This window comes from Entelurus aequoreus, linkage group LG17 (genome assembly GCF_033978785.1).
Source record: "Entelurus aequoreus isolate RoL-2023_Sb linkage group LG17, RoL_Eaeq_v1.1, whole genome shotgun sequence".
NCBI lineage: Eukaryota > Metazoa > Chordata > Actinopteri > Syngnathiformes > Syngnathidae > Entelurus > Entelurus aequoreus.
The window spans coordinates 34,055,756-34,071,037 of NC_084747.1; the positions used below are offsets into that span (position 1 = coordinate 34,055,756).

Here is a 15,282-nt window from a genome sequence, read left to right on the forward strand (position 1 = left end):
TGTAACAATAAGTCCAGGGTTGTACGGTGTACTAAGGAATCAAAAACGGTACTATACTCTGTTTGAAAAGTACTAGTTCTCAATTTAATTTATTTTTTAATTTTGTTTACCGGGGATAACGGTGCGTCGTCACGTCATGACATTGCTGGGTTTAGGAGCATGTTCGGCAGCACACAATCACGGAGTACTTACAAGCAGACACGGTGTGTAGACAGAAAAGGGAGAACAGATGCATTTTGGCCTAAAAACTAAAGATAAAGGTGAAGCTTTAACACTGAAACGCCCTCAGGAAGAGGTGCTTTAAGACATGGCTAGCTAGCTAGCAGCTAACATCCATCCACAGTCAGCAGTGTTTGAGCTACATCTAAATGACTAATCCTCGCCTCCATGGCGACAAATAAAGTAAGTTTCTTAAAAGTATCATCCCTGCAGGACGAGGAATAGCTAAACATGCTTCACTACACACCGTAGCAGGATACAATAGCTCACTAGCGTCACTGCTAACAAAAGATAGCGCGCCTGAATGTAAACAAATGTCATGGGTGGATCTACACCTAACATCCACTGTAATGATACCAAGTACAAGAGCGAATCTAGTCGATACTACTATGATTACATCTATTTTTATATTTTTTCCTTTTGTAAAAATTCATATTATGTTTATAAACCCAGGAAATATGTCCCTGGACACATGAGGACTTTGAATATGACCAATGTATGATCCTGTAACTACTTGGTATCGGTACCTAAATTTGTGGTATCATCCAAAACTAATGTAAAGTGTCGAACAACAGAAGAATAAGTGATTATTACATGTGTAGATAGAACATGTTAAAAGAGAAAGTAAGCAGATATTAACAGTAAATGAACAAGTGGATTAATAATACATTTTTACATCTAGTCCTTAATAATTTGACAAAATAATAGAATGATAAATGACACAATATGTTACTGCATACGCCAGCAGCTAAATTAGGAGCCTTTGTTTGTTTACTTACTACTAAAAGACAAGTTGTCTTGTATGTTCACTATTTTATTTAAGGACTAAATAGTTATTCGATTGCAATAAGAAACATATGTTTAATATACCGTAAGGTTTTTTGTTAAAATAAAGCGAATAATGCCATTTTTTGTTGTCCCCTTTATTTAGAAAAGTATCAAAGTATCGAAATACATTTTGGTACCGGTACCAAAATATTGGTATCGGGACAACCCTAGTACCTATAATTATTTTTGTTAGCATGTGCCGTCCACCTGGCCATATATAATAATCATACATTTTATTTGGTATAGCGCTTTTCAGGGTACTCAAAGACGCGTTACAGGCTAAAAATTTAAATATAAAACAGTTCAAAGTAATAATACATAATACAGGAAATATAAAAGCAGTACATAGTAAAATACTTAATAACACTGGACATTACAAGACGGGACGTTACAAGACACAGAACACTAATCACAGGTTAAAAGCAGATCTGAAGAGGTGTTTTGAGAAGGCTTTTGAAGGTAGGAAGGTCTGAGCAGTCACGGATGGGTTTGGGGAGAGAGTTTCAAAGGGTGGGAGCAGCGATGGAGAAGGCTCTGTCACCCCAGGTCCGGAGCTTGGTTCTGAGTGGTGGGGAGAGGAGGTTGGCGTCGGAGGAGCGGAGGCTGCGAGAAGGGGTATGTTAGTCAGGTTGGTGAGGTAGCAGTGGGCCTGGTTGTGGAGGGCTTTGTGGGTGAGGAGGATTTTAAAGTGGATCCGGTGAGGAACGGGGAGCCAGTGGAGTTTCTGAAGGACTGGGGTGATGTGCTCATGGGAGCGGGTGTGGGTGAGCAGGCGGGCGGCAGAGTTTCGAATGTATTGGAGTTTATGAAAACGTTGTGGTCATGTTCCCCTAAGGCAAACTCCCTCTGTCAATTATTTGACCTACCTATAAAAATGGGACCCATTACCTCCCTGCTTGGCACTCAGCATCAAGGGTTGGAATTGGGGGTTAATCACCAAAAATGATTCCCGGGCGCGGCCACCGCTGCTGCCCACCGCTGCTGCCCACCGCTGCTGCCCACCGCTGCTGCCCACTGCTCCCCTCACCTTCCAGGGGGTGAACAAGGGAATGGGTCAAATGCAGAGGACACATTTCACCACACCTAGTGTGTGTGTGTGACAATCATTGGTACTTTAACTTTAACTTATTGAGGATTTTGGAAGATGAGCCGTAGAGGATGCTGTTGCAGTAATCGAGTCTGGAGGTGATGAAGACATGGATTAGGGTTTCAGAAGCAGAGAAGGAGAGGGATGGACGGAGACGGGCAATATTTTTGAGGTGAAAGAAAGCAGTTCTTGTAATGTGGTTGATGTGGTGTTCAAAAGAGAGGTTATTGTCCAGAATGACTCCGAGGTTGCGGATGTGAGTGGATGGGGACAGAGTGGAGTTGTCCACAGAGAGGTGGAAGTTGTGAGTAGTTTTGATGAGGGATTTGGGGCCAATGATGAGCATGTCAGATTTGTCGCAGTTGAGTTGGAGGAAGTTGGAGTGCATCCATGATTTGATTTCAGTGAGGCAATCGGTCAGGGTGGAGAGAGTTACGAAGGAGATGGATTTTGTGGAGATATATAGCTGGACGTCGTCTGCGTAGCAGTGGAATTGGAGGTGATGGCGGCGGATGATGTTACCGAGGGGGAGCATGTACAGGATGAAGAGAAGTGGACCAAGCACCGAACCCTGGGGGACACCTTGTGACAGAGGGGCAGTGGAGGAGGTGCAGTTGTTTATACTGATGTATTGTTGTCTGTTAGTGAGATATGACCTTAACCAGGGGAAGGCAGAGCCGGTGATGTTGAGGGATGATTCCAGGCGGGAGAGGAGGATGGTATGGCTGATGGTGTCAAAGGCTGCTGTGAGGTCAAGGAGGAGAAGAATACTGAGGTGACCGCAGTCTGAGGAGAGGAGGAGGTCATTGGTGACTCTGAGAAGGGCTGTTTCTGTGCTGTGATGTGCGCGGAAGCCGGATTGAAATGGTTCGAACAGGTCATTGGAAGTGAGGTGAGTTTTGAGCTGAGTGGCGACGGCACGCTCCAGTATTTTGGACAGGAAGGGAAGGTTGGAGATGGGCCGGAAGTTGCTCATGGTGTCAGGGTTTGGTCCAGGTTTTTTTGAGGATTGGGGTGACAGCAGCCAGTTTCAGGGTGTCGGGGACTAAACCAGAGCTAAAGGATGAGTTGATGATGTTGATAATGAGTGGGGAAATGGGTGGGAGACAGTTTTTAACCAGAGTGGATGGGATGGGGCACAGGTGGAGCTTTTCATGCCCACCATGCGTTTGAATAGCTGTGTTGGGGAGACAGGAGACAAGTGAGACAGGGGCTGAGTGGTGCAGGGGGGGGCAATCAGGTGGGGAGGAGGAGGGAGTGGCGGAGGTAGTCAGGTTGCTATAAATGGTGTCTATTTTGTTTTGGAAGAATGATAGAAAGGTGTTGAAGGTGTTGGAGATTTTGTCAGTAGGTTTGAGAAGTTTATTTATTGTGGAGAAGAGAGCTTTGGGGTTGGAAGAGCCAGAGTGTATGTTATTAGCATGCAGCAAGTAGGACCCTGGCACATGTAGTTACAGAGTTAGGGTTTAGCATACATTGTTTGTTAGCGTTTTTGTTATGGTTGGAGGGAGTTGACGGCACAGACACAAGGGGGAAGTATAGCTCTATGAATTTTATTATATATATTATAATATATATACAAACCCCGTTTCCATATGAGTTGGGAAATTGTGTTAGATGTAAATATAAACGGAATACAATGATTTGCAAATCATTGTATTCCGTTTATATTTACATCTAACACAATTTCCCAACTCATATGGAAACGGGGTTTGTAATAATCAACAATAATACTATGAATTAAACAGGGGGAAATGGAGTGTGACTAGATCAAAGGTGTGTGTGTGTGAGGCTATGTGTGTGATTAGCTGAGGTGTTTTACCAAATGTTGAAACGAGGAGAAGGAACAAGGCAGGAAGGCAGTCCGTGGGGCAGGCAGATGATCCAGGGCGAGAGAGAGGCGTCAGAGTCCGTGTCCATGCGAGGGGTCACGGATCGAGGGTGGCAGTCAAAAGTCCAAAAGGGAAGTCGGGGCGCACAACTCGATCACGCGGGGACGAAGGCAGATTGCTGAGGAGGACGACAAGGAAGAACAGTGAAACACGGAGGGGAAAACGCAGAGAGAGAGAGAGAGCATAAAGCTGGGTTATCGGCTTACGGTACAGAAGACTAAGTTCCTGAAGTGGCAGCTGGTTGCATCAGATCTGTTTAATGGATTTTATGTTCATTGTATTCTTTGATGTTTCCCTCGGTTCATGTGTTTTTCCTTATTTTGTGGACTATTGGTATCTGCGCTGCCACCACATAATTTCCCCATTGTGGTTTATCCCATCCTATCCTATGTAGACCACAAGGAAGCGTTTTAAATGTAGATCAAAAATCACGATATGACCCCTTTAAGTTCTCGTAGGATGTAAGCCGTTAAGGTATTCTGTCACGATCTTGGTCGGTCTGCACCCCGAGAGACAGAGACAAAGGCAAAGTGCAGGGAAAAAGGATGTTTAATGCAGCACAAGCAAGAGCAAGTAATCACAGACACTGAAAAGAAGCTGACGGGGCAAAAAAAAGGGGAGCGTATGCACGGCGAGGTGAAAACAAATAGAAGTAACGAGGCATGATGTGGGGTAACTTATTGAACTAGATAACCAGAGGAAATCAAACAATGAACCAACATTGTCCAAGTCACACAAAGAGTATGGGAACCCTTCTAATTAGCAATGACAAACAACTGCTTTTTTAAAATTATTATTGTAAGGTTAACTTTTTTTCTCATAAGATGAGACATGACAATGTTTATTTTTTTTACATTTACATTTTAATAATTAAATACAATTTCAATTGTATACATCTTTATAATTCAACATTATTCACATAAGATTGCAACTTTACCCTAAAAAAAATATATATATATACAGTACAGGCCAAAAGATTGGACACACCTTCTCCTCATTCAATATGTTTTCTTTATTTTCATGACTATTTACATTGTAGATTGTCACTGAAGGCATGAATGAACACATGTGGAGTTATGTACTTAACAAAAACAGTTGAAATAACTGAAAACATGTTTTAAATTGTAGTTTCTTCAAAATAGCCACACTTTGCTTTGATTACTGCTTTGCACACTCTTAGCATTCTCTCGATGAGCTTCAAGCACACCTGTGAAGTGAAAACCATTTCAGGTGACTACCTCTTCAAGCTCATCGAGAGAATGCCAAGAGTGTGTGCAAAGCAGTAATCAGAGCAAAGGGTGGCTATTTTGAAGAAAGGAGAATACACATACTTGCCAACCTTGAGACCTTCGAATTCAAGATATTTTTTTTGGGGGGGGGGGGGGGGGGTGTATATTGTAGCCCGGAAGAGTTAGGGATGCAAGTAGGGATGATACTCGAAACCGGTTTTCCCGGTTGTTTGATAAGAAAAGAACCGAGTCCTCGGACTCGAATCCCTTTTTGAGAACCGGAACCCGTTATCGAGACCACTATAGTAAAGAAAAAGAGTTGATTCTTTATTCGAATCCCGTCCCGACCAGAAATGCTCCGTGGGACATCACAAGAAATGACGTCACGTAGCTCAGTCATTTGGCGCAGATAGCGAAAGCAGGAAAACAATGGACGGGGAAAAGCGCTCCAATGTGTAATAAAGTTCAAAACAAAAGCTATAATCCATCGAATAACTTTACTGAGAGATTTGAGCAGGGTAAAACACATGACAAACACTTTTACGACCAACCGGAAACATAGCAACCAGGCTAGCAACGCACCTCCTTTACGGCAGCTGTCGCAACGTTCTTAAAGCTATATATATACAGTATATACAACATATCTCCCTTTTTTAACTTTTGTTTTTCTCTCCTTGTAAACAAAACAAAATCACACTGTAGATGTGTTGTCTGTCTAATTATAAATAATGCAGACGAGGCGTGTTGGCTGAGTTCTTGACGTTCACTTTCACAGCGTGGCAACATGCAACACTTTTCGGGGCTACCGCGCTTGCTCGTAACTCCCGTTGCATGCTGGGTAGTGTAGTTGTTATATTCTCTAGCTCATAACATCTTTCCCCCTATAAAGAAATAATGTTAACTCAATAAAGTGTATTTCTTTTTTTAGCTTTAACTTTTCATTTTTTTTAGCATTGTAACCACATTTGCAAACAACTTTTCTCTTCATAGAATTTTCTTTCAATAAAGAAATAAAGTGCAAAAATGTCAGAAGCATCATAACTAAATAAATGCTAATAAATGATAAATCACAAAATAACAAAGAGTTATGTCAAATAGCAGCAGAAGTGCACTTTTTGGAGAGCTGTATTATTTTCAGTTTTGTGCCCAAGGGACTGATTTTATTTAACACTATATTATTATTTATACACCGATAGTGATCACAGAGACAGGTTGTTTTTGTGTTACTGTATATATTTGTTTCTCTGAAAAATCCCACTTTGGGTAACAACAGTCAATATTTATTTATTTTATTTTATTTTTTTAGGTGGGTAACAGTCAATATTTATTTATTTATTGGATTTTATTTTTTTATTATATAATAAAAGTGAGCTTTTGTTAAACCAAATATTGTGTGTTTTTTTCCATATACAACAACCTATCTGGACTCGATAAGAGAATCGATAAGGAATCGGTTCGATAAGAGGATTCGATAATGGGCTCAAACTCGATAATTCCTTATCAAACATCATCCCTAGATGCAAGGGATTTGTTCTGTTGTGTTTATGTTGTGTTACGGTGCGGATGTTCTCCCAAAATGTGTTTGTCATTCTTGTTTGGTGTGGGTTCACAGTGTGGCGCATATTTGTAACAGTGTTAAAGTTGTTTATACGGTCACCCTCAGTGTGACCTGTATGGCTGTTGATCAAGTATGTCTTGCAGTCACTTTCGTGTGTATGCAGAAGCCGCATACAACATGTGACCGGCATGCTGTTTGTATGGTGTAAAAGCGGACGCGTTGACATGTTGTAGAGGACGCTAAAGGCAGTGCTATCACGGCACGCCCTTAATATTGTTGTCCGGGTGAAAATCGGGAGAAATTCGGGAGAATGGTTGCCCCTGGAGATTTTTGGGAGGGGCACTGAAATTCGGGAGTCTCCCTGAAAAATCGGGCGGGGTTGGCAAGTATGAGAATACAAAACATGTTTTCAGTTATTTCACCTTTTTTTGTTAAGTACATAACTCCACATGTGTTCATGCATGCCTTCAGTGACAATCTACAATGTAAATAGTCATGAAAATAAAGAAAACGCATTGAATGAGAAGGTGTGTCCAAACTTTTGATTCGTTATGTGTATATATATGTGTGCGTGTGTGTATACGTGTATGTACTGTATGTATGTGTGTATATACTGTGGATATTCATATGTTTGTCAGATTACTTTTTCCTTCCCCATTTTCCACACATGATATTTTAACCATCTTTTCATAAAATTACATATTCTCTCTAAAAAAAATGTACTTTAAAAATAATTTAAAAACTTTTTTTTTTCCAAGATTACCACTCTCTTCCTAAGAAAATCATTCATGAAACAAACAACTTCATAGTGTTTTCTGTTTCTATTTTAAGTCCACCGGATGAGTAAAATAACTATTTTTAAGCATTCCATGATTTAAATGGTATATCTTGAAAGGTAAATAGTACAGGCGTGTGTAGTGATGTGAACATGGAGTGTGTAATGACATCACCACATCCGCTTGTTTGAATCAACATCCAAGATAGACTTTTAAGTTTTATATTTATCAGGAAACAAGTACATGTTTAAATACGGAAGTATTTTACTCTTGTGCAATATAAATATACCCTCTTGTGGGCTGCTGCTTGACTGCTTGGCTGCACATAAGATGCATGCAGCTCAATGCAAACCTGTGTGTGTACAGGCTGTGATGCTTATGTCAACAAAAGTGTTTTCATCGATAGAAAAAACAAGGAGGGGTAGAAGAGGGGCCATCATGGACGAGTCAAACAAGAGTCATAGCTTCATGTTATATTTATGGATGCTATGTTTTTCTACTTATAGCACACTTGTTGTTTTTTTTACAGAGACGTCCTTCACCGTATGGCTGGGTTAGATCACTGCGCCCCCAAGGATGGGACCCCCTGGGGGGATATAGGTACCATACAGACACGCCTTTTTTGTGCTATAACCCCGATACAAAATGGAACCAAAATGCTAAACAAATAAATACCTGAGCATTGTTATCTTTGCAAAGGCACAATTTGGGATCCATTTTTTTTTGTATTAGAGTTTGTGTGTTCCTAATGTAGTGTCCGGTGATATGATGTGCACAAAGGAGGCCACGCCATGCAGTTTAATCAGGTTAGGCCAGGGGTGTCCAAACTTTTTCCACTGAGGGCCGGCGGCCCTGGGCCGCACACTGAAAAATCAAAGCAAGCGGGGGCCATTTTGATATTTTTTATTTTAAAAACCAATACATATATGTATAAAAAAGATACCTTTAGGCCTCCACTCAGACTTGATCCCGGGGACCCCAAAAGGTTTTGGTCAAAAAAAAATTTACAAATGTGTCATTATTTAGTATTATTATTATTATTATTATTATTATTCAAGGTTTAAATCTCTAGATCAGGGGTGTCAAAGGTACGGCCCGAGGGCCGGATCAGGCCCGCGAACAGGTTTTATCTGGCCCGGGGGATGAAATTTGCTAAATATAAAAATTAACCTGAAATTTTTCAATGAAAGAAACTGCTGTTCTAAATGTGTCCACTGGATGTCGCAATAGCAATTCTTTGTATCTTTGTAGATGATGCTACATATGTACAAAACAAACCACATGATGTTTTAGTACATCAGTCGAGGAAAATGATCCAGCTACATAAATAACGTACTGTAATTTGATTTTGATATAGTTTTTTAATCTTGAATTGAAAATTAACACCAATGAGTTGATTGATGTACATTTATTCAGAAAATATAAATAACGACAAATAAAGTATATATACTATTAACCGCAACAGGTAATTGTAAAAAAAACAACAACAACAACAACATTATAATTTGTACAATTTCAGAATGTGCTTGTTCTATTTTTAAACAAAGAAAACAATCTGAAGTTGTCTTTATTTTTAAGTTATCGTGCCGTGATTTTACTAGTCCGGCCCACTTGGGAGTAGATTTTTCTCCATGTGGCCCCCGATCTAAAATGAGTTTGACACCCCTGCTCTAGATCAACATTAGGTCTATCTGTCAACATAACGCTTTTAAAGATTTAAGATGTATGCCATTTTTGTCAAGGAAAACCGTGTTTTTTTATGGAAAAAAACACAAAATATGCAATATTTTTCCCCCATAAAATTTTAAAGTGGAATATTTGAGATGATATAATAATGGAGTCTTAAAAAGGTCAATAACTCATAACAACATTGATTTTAATTCATTATTATTTTGAGCAATGACACTTAAAAAAAAAAGTCCCACTAAAATTATTGGGATCCAAAAGGGTACTGCTCAGTAAACTTTAAAAAAATAAATCCATTTTTTTTTTTAAAACTTTTACTACAATAGTCTCAAGATCAACTTCAGATCTATCCGGCAATTATAAGTTTTATTGTTGTTTATGTTTTTTGTTTGTTCGTTTTAGGCCCTTCTTTAAAAAACTTTTTTTTAAATGGCAACCAAAAAATATGCAACATTTTCCCCCCAAAATATCTCAAAGTGGAATATTCAATGTGAAGTAAATGGAGCCTTGAATAGGTCAATAACTCATAATGACATTGATTTTGATTCATTATTATTTTTTAAAGAAATAAACAGCCTGCATCGCAGCTTTGTGTTATTAAAGTAAATAATGCAACATTTTCTTGTGACATTTCACCTGTTTGCTCTTTTATACCACTTTTTATGTTTTTTTTGTTTTTTTTTCATCGTATTTTTAGAATGTGCCACGGGGCCGTTAAAAAATTACCTGCGGGCTGCAAATGGCCCCCGGGGCCGCACTTTGGACACCCATGGGTTAGGCGAAAAAAAAAAAAATCCAATTCATGTAAAAATTTGCGACACAGTGTGTGTGAAGAGAAAACTAGGGCGTGAATATTATATCTGACGTACTGTGATAAATGTACGTATTGTATTAGTATTAGTATTACGTGGTATTATGTCCCTGTTCCTGCATTTGAGTGACATAGTGAGCACCGAGGGTCTGATATAGGAATTGTAGAGCAATAAACCATCTTTTCTTCAGTCATACATGTAAATCTGGTGTGTGTGTGTGTGTGTGTGTGTGTGTGTGTGTGTGTGTGTGTGTGTGTGTGTGTGTGTGTGTGTGTGCGCTTATCAACGTAGGGGGAGGATGACTTTATACACAAATAACATGGAGTGCGATGGAAGAGGCCTAATGGAGATGGAGGTACAAATATAAGGCATCCTGCATCAGTACCTGAGTCCTGAGCTGAAGTGGACCAGGACCAGCAGCATAAAAATGGAGGATAAGATGAAAGGCAGCGAGGAGGAGAGGAAGCGAAAGAAAGAAGGTGAGAGAAGGGAGGAAGGGAGGAAGTGAGGAGATGACCAAGAACAGCTGGGGAAAATTGGAGGCTCCCCTGAGGGAAACTCATCTTCTACATCCATTATGGAGGAGGGGCATATACCATAAATGTGTGTGTGTGTGTGTGTGTGTGTGTGTGTGTGTGTGTGTGTGTGTGTGTGTGTGTGTGTGTGTGTGTGTGTGTGTGTGTGTGTGTGTGTGTGTGTGGGTGTGTGTGAGAGAGACAGAGAGAGAACCACATAGTTGCCAGGCATATATTTTTTTGTTCATGTCGCCGTCATGAAACCTTTATTAAGTGTCCGTTTTGTTACATTTTAACTTTATTGACTGTCATGCAAGTGTAAAAAGAAGTTAACCACCAACGTTAAAACGACAAAACCCTCCAGTGCCCTAAATTTATCAGTCCAAATCTGTCTGTCAATTTTCTCATCAAAAACAAAGGAAATTGATCAATTATTTGGTGATGGTACAGTTTTTAATCATTTTATTTTTATAAGTGTAAAAATAAGTTAACCATTAAACCTGACATAAAAAATAAAATGAATAAATAGGATAAATAAATGAATACAATTGATAATGCATCACATTCAGAGTGTAGTTTTCTAGACACCCACAAAGACAGTAAACCGGGGGGTCCCCAAACTTTTTGACTCGGGGGCCGCATTGGGTTGAAAAAAATCTGGCCGAGGGCCGGGCTGTATATATATATATACACACGTTAGGTCAGGAAAAAACACAGAGGCTATTTCATCCCTACAAGCCTATTTTGCAGGTTTCCTTGCTCTTCAGGGGATTTTATTATATTATATATATATTATAAAATCCCCTGAAGAGCAAGTAAACCTAGAAAACAGGCTTGTAGGGATGAAATAGCCTATGTGTTGTTGTTTTTTCCTGACCTAACGTATATTCCGCTCTACCCCGGTATTGAGCACTGTATAACGGATAAACCACAGAAACCTCGACTATATATATATATATATATATATATATATATATATATATATATATATATATATATATATATATATATAAATTCCGAACGCGATGATGTGACGTTATCGATGGGAAAATGCAATTTTTGGACAATAAGATTTGCCTGAGCAGCTAGGAAACACTGAGAGTAACAAGTGGTAGAAAATGGATTAGAAAGGACAGATTTAAAAAAATAATAATTAAAAAAAACAACAACAAAAACATTTATTTTTTTATTTTTTTTATCTTTGGACTTCCCATGGGATGGATTTTGGGGACCTCTGCACTAAATAATATGTACATTTTGAATTGCTAGAAAATGGATGAATGTTTTTACACTCAAACATTTTCATCCTTTAGTATAAAAAAATTAAGTGCTGATAATAACTCCGCTAAAAGCTTTTCTTCTACTGTGTGATTATTCACAAACTGACTACAGGTCAGCAGAGGTTGGTTAAAACGCTTTACAAGGCATGATGACAAATACTGATTATTATTCAATTAATATGTTATATTTTAGTCTTTAAGGCCGCTTTATGCATTAATAGCAAATGTTGATGTCACACGTATGACAGCTCATTGAGGGCGTGCAGTAAACAAGCCTAATGGATGCCACGTTACAAGGACATTTAGCGCAGTATAATGTAATTATTTTTTAACAGTGTGTGTGCATGTGTGTGTGTGTGTGTGTGTGTGTGTGTGTGTTCTTGTATTTCTACCCTTCTTGAGACATCAACAAGGAAAAGTACTTTCCATATGAGGACCAGTGAACAAGTTAGGACAGAAATCATGGTCCTGTACGGAAAACCATTGCATCTAATAGGGAGCCAAATACTAGAGTCTGTGAACATTGCTCCAAAGTCAGGATTTTTTGTTGATTTAATGTGCATACAAAAGTAAACATTGACAGGTGCAAAGGCAGCGGTATATGATAAAACAAGACAGCAGCTGAAAAAGGACTTCCCTTTTCATCCTATTTTATATTTGCATAGTTTGTATATATTATTAATGTTGTAAATACAAATCTTTATATATACAAATACAATAATGTGTGTGTGTGTGTGTGTGTGTGTGTGTGTGTGTGTGTGTGTGTGTGTGTGTGTGTGTGTGCGTGTGTGTATGTGTGTGTGTGTGTGTGCGTGTGTGTGTGTGTGTGTGATATACTATGCTGTCTGTGTGGTGGTATTGTGTGTTTCCACTTATGGCACCTGCTTGCTTTCACAAGGCAAACACTCTGAGCAAATGTCAGAGGTCAACCCTCCATGTCAAGTGTGACGGATGCTCTTCTGTCACGAGACGTGCGACCCCGTGACCTGTCCTGTAGCAAGGCCGGGTCACGCACGGAAAAGTCATGGAGAAAAAAAGTTCCTTGTTGTCATTAGAGAACAGTCGGTTCTGGTGGTCCAATGATGGCACATATAGGAGCCATTCATCACGTCTCTCATGCATATTGAGGACCAATCAGGCGCACGCTTCATATTCATGCAGATGGCACATTTAAATTTCATTCAAAAGAATAAAAAAAACAGAATTAAAATTCCACAAGAAGTCTTCCCCCTCATGTGACACCTCAGCCACACCCCACAGGATGCATTAGGAACCATCATGACCTGCTGCCAATCTCTCACCTCTCTCTCTCTCTCTCTCTCTGTCTCTCTGTGTGTGTGTGTGTGTGTGTGTGTGTGTGTGTGTGTGTGTGTGTGTGTGTGTGTGTGTGTGTGTGTGTGTGTGTGTGTGTGTGTGTGTGTGTGTGTGCGTGTTCTTGTATTTCTACCCTTCCTGAGACACCAACAAGGAAAAGTACCTTCCATATGAGGAGGTGTGAACAAGTTAGGACATAAATCATGGTCCCAATACGGAAAACCATTGCATCTAATAGAGAATGTCTCATTTGCACCCCCTGGTGGTGAAATCTATCAAAATTAGGGTGGTCCCAAGAAGGGGGGGATTTTTCAAAATGACTGTGTGTCGGTTTTAAAAGTGTTCCCCCTCTTGTCAACATATGAAATAACAAGTGTGTGTAAAAATATGAAGTGCTCCTCCTCTGGCCAACATATGGAATAACAAGTGTGTGTAAGGAATTGAAATGCGCCCCCTTTGGCCAAAATTAATAAAAAATAAAATAAATATGTATATAGAGACATACTGTAATTACTTCAAGTAAATAATGAAGATTATAAACCAATTACAAACAAAATAAAAACCAAAAAAATAAACTAAAAGCAGTCTTTTTCTCACAATGTGTCGACTTCTTTCTTATGAAATTGGGAACAATTTCTCATATTCTTTCTGTTTCCGTAATGTTGCAATATTTTCTCGTAAAATTATTACTTTTTTATGTAAAATTATTATATAATAATTATTATTATTGTGACGTTTGTCATATAAAAGTATTACATTTATCACAATATAGCCAATTTTGTTGTAAAATAGTGAAATGTTTTGAGTAAAAGTAAAATTCCGATTATTATTATAATATTGCCAACATTTTTAAGTTTTCTTATAAAAGTGTGACTTTTGTCGAGTAAAATTACGACTCTTTTCATAAAATTGCCAAAATGTTAAGCTTTTCTTGTAAAATTGCGACTGTTATTGAGTAAAATTCAAACCTTTCTCATAACATTGCACAAATGTTCAGTTTTTCTCGTAAAATGTTGACTTGCGTTGAGCAAAATTACGACTTTTATTATAACACTGCCAAAATTCTACATGTTTCTTGTAAAATTGTGAACTTTTTCTAGTCAAATTCCAACAAATTTTTCACAACAAGCTTTTTTTATATTTGCATAGTATGTATATATTATTAATGTTGTACATACAGATCTTTATATTTCTAGAAGGGTGGTCCTAAAGAGGTAGGCATTATTCGGAGGTCTCAAGAAGGTAACAAATACAAGAATGTGTGTGTGTGTGTGTGTGTGTGTGTGTGTGTGTGTGTGTGTGTGTGTGTGTGTGTGTGTGTATGTGTGTGTGTGTGTGTGTGTGTGTGTGTGTGTGTGTGTGTGTGTGTGATTCAATTGAGTTTACAGTTAGAATTTCCATCTGGAGGTGACAGCAAAATCAATGTGGATGAGCGATGCCGTAGCCCAAGTACAATCTCAGGACCTTTGACCTTCATACATGACACATAACATAACACACCGTTGTATCCCCCACTGCCCCCCACCCCCTCTTTGATATACACACATTATACAGTACATATGCAATAAATGGAATGCATGGTGACAAAAAATGTGAAATTATAGTCAGTTTCTGGTCCCCTGAAATGAGACCTTTTACAGAAAAAAAATGTGTGTCTAGAGCCTGTTTATGAGCACCAACATGTTTGCACCCTGGTTGAGAGAAGCTGTAAAAAAACAAAAAAATGTAAATAAAATAAACTGTGTCAGTCAACCACACGTGTGTAAGTGTGATTATTTTGTGTTCCCTAGGTCAAATAGACTAACCTCGTATGACGTTGCCATTGAAATGTGAGCGTAATATTAGCACTGTTAGCATTATATATATGAAGAACCGCTTCCCAGTGTATTCATTTCTTGGAATCGCTTGGTATTTTCTCACACGGTTTATTTTTCTCTCTGGTGGGGATGACTCAGATCTCAAAATGGTAGAGCCCGGGTGCAAAAAACGCTCTAAAGTCGACTACATTTTACAAGAAAAAATTGCAACAGCGCTACTTATATAATATAAATGTATAATTATAAAACTGCGACTTCATCAAGAGGAG

General features: G+C 38.9%; 1 long non-coding RNA gene across 1 annotated transcript; it reads left to right on the plus strand.

Annotated features, from left to right (window-relative positions):
* The first annotated feature begins 8,115 nt into the window (after nt 1-8,115).
* Nucleotides 8,116-14,934, plus strand: LOC133631991 (uncharacterized). Its single transcript, XR_009821639.1, has 3 exons — nt 8,116-8,189; nt 10,379-10,566; nt 12,781-14,934. It is a non-coding gene; the product is annotated as an uncharacterized LOC133631991 (long non-coding RNA).
* The last annotated feature ends 348 nt before the right edge of the window (nt 14,935-15,282 follow it).